We start from the raw sequence: 2,475 nt of genomic DNA, 5'->3' as shown, positions 1-2,475 counted from the left end.
TCTTTTAAGAAACTTTGTTTCTTTGACTTGAAAAGAAGTAGAAAGTAACAAGGGATTAAACATGGGCAAGACATCTATATTCCACATCTTTATACTCCTGCTTCGGCGTTGGCGCGACACCCTTGACCTCCCATGGCCTCCTCTACTTCCCATGGCCCCGCATGTAGCATCCTCCTCCCGAGGCCGAGGTCATGTGCGGCACGTCGCTGTCGACCGTGCTAACATATGGGCGGGGTCATCCTCCTCATCGGCCATATGGCTGCAGCCCCGAGCAGTTGTCGCTGCAAAAGGGTGACAGTGTTGCTACCATCGGCATCCGAACATGCTACCGACGTTGTTCAGTGGTGCTACCGTCAAGGGGGTCAGCGATGCTACTGTCCAGGGCATCGGTGGTGCTGCAAATGTTGGGCAGCGCTGCTACTAGTAGGCAGACTCAGATTTATCCAAGTTGGTGTTGAATTATAAGACTATTCTTCTCAAAAAAAAATGATGCTGCTTTTAGTATTTTCAAATGCTACGACCGTTTTGCAGTTTTGTTATAATGGTACAATATTTTTATTACAACGTCTCCGACGAGGTCTCCGTTATGCGGATTTTGCAACATAGGAATACTTTTTTTTTGTTACCACTTTTTTATGGTTTTGCTACATTACACAATATGTTTGCTACTTGGTCTCCAGTGAGGTGTATCATGAGGCCTCCGTTGATGTCTCTAAAGATGTCGGATTTTGCTACAGCTACGACGTCTCCGACAAGTCAGTATTTTTTTCTTTCCTAAGTGAACCGTTTTTTACTACAGTAAAGCAAAAGCCAGTGTGTTTTTTGCTACATGAAGCAAAAAAGGACGTTTCATCATGGGACACTGGGGCTTGGAAATCAAATCCCCGGAGCTGTCCTAACGATATTGGATCAGTTTAATCCTACACTTCAGACCGATTTAATTTTCTTAAGGTATATCACCCGTTTCATGGCAACTGAATTTAGTCCAGAGCCCAGACTTGTTACGACGGTAGAAAGAGGCGGCGTGTGCTGTCCTGACTCGAGAAAATCATATCTGCAACAGCAACGGTTTCCTTTTCTCCCCACGCGAAAATTACTCCACGACGCCACGTCTGTCTAGGATTATCGTCGAAGAATGCAACTCCACATCAATAGGTTAATTTAGGCTTTCGTAGCGGCCGCGTTTCCTCCCAACCCATTCGCTATATATAAAGGAAGCCAAGAAACGATCCATCACCACGAGCACTACCCAATACCCTAACCCACGACGATCTAGCGAAGAAGCAAGGGAGAGCGGTTGGTGATCAATCTGCCAAGATGCAGATCTTCGTCAAGACCCTGACCGGGAAGACGATCACTCTCGAGGTCGAGAGCAGCGACACCGTTGACAACGTTAAGGCCAAAATCCAGGACAAGGAAGGTTTGTATATTGCCATCATTGATCGATTGATCGATCTCGTTTCCTCGTAATCTATGATTGACCGTCGATCGACGAGCTTCATCGACCATCTAGTAACTGCATCTTTATTTCAAAAAATCTAGTAACTGCATCCATGGCTAATTGATATCCGGCCGTTGCTTGATTATCGCAGGCATCCCTCCGGACCAGCAGCGCCTCATCTTCGCCGGGAAGCAGCTGGAGGACGGGCGCACCCTTGCCGACTACAACATCCAGAAGGAGTCGACGCTGCACCTGGTGCTCCGCCTCCGTGGCGGCACCAGGGGCGGCTACATCATCCAGGAGCCCAGCCTGCTGCAGCTCGCCCTCAAGTACAGGGAGAAGAAGATGGTCTGCCGCAAGTACGTCGTCTCTATACATACGCATGCAAAAGCCCAGTATTAGATTAGATCTAGCTAAGTTGTTCATGCATTGCGTGCTTTGTATGGAGTATGTGATTGATCTTGTTGTCCATGTCGAGCAGGTGCTATGCGCGGCTTCCCGCCAGGGCGACCAACTGCCGCAAGAAGAAGTGCGGCGCGCCACACCAACCAGCTCAGGCCCAAGAAGAGGTTCGTCAGCAAGACCTCCATGTGAAGAATTAAGGGGAGCCGTACATGTGCTGCGTGCGGTTGAATAAATTGTGCGATTCGTCTTGTTAGGTTATATATATACTCCTGTTCTAGTTTGAAGTTTTAGGCCATGCCTGTACTGAATCTTTTATATGAACGAGTGATTGTCTACTATAATCAGTATGGAGGAACTCATCACCTTAGGCCCCGTTTGGCACCACAGTACTATTATTGAAGTATTCAGAGAATACTTTTGTTTGGTCGCAAAGAATAATTAAACTATTTTTGGCAATACTACAACCTTAAAATATCAGAGTTTCACATACATCGATGTGTCTGTCTGTAACTAAAGACTGCGGTATTAGTACTTCATTATCTCTGAAAATGTGCTATTTTTGAAGTATTAGAAAAACAACTCTGGATTTCTTTTTTCAAAATTCAAGTATTGCTATGCCAGGCTGTCAA

At 46.3% G+C, this 2,475-nt stretch overlaps 1 pseudogene; it reads left to right on the top strand.

Annotated features, from left to right (window-relative positions):
- Window positions 1-1,250: 1,250 nt before the first annotated feature.
- Window positions 1,251-2,235, top strand: LOC127317707 (ubiquitin-ribosomal protein eL40 fusion protein-like; annotated as a pseudogene).
- The last annotated feature ends 240 nt before the right edge of the window (window positions 2,236-2,475 follow it).

The sequence above is a fragment of the Lolium perenne genome, chromosome 1 (genome assembly GCF_019359855.2).
Source record: "Lolium perenne isolate Kyuss_39 chromosome 1, Kyuss_2.0, whole genome shotgun sequence".
NCBI classification, from domain to species: Eukaryota; Viridiplantae; Streptophyta; class Magnoliopsida; order Poales; family Poaceae; genus Lolium; species Lolium perenne.
Note: the sequence above shows the minus strand (reverse complement) of the source record. Positions and strands in the feature narration are given on the sequence as shown.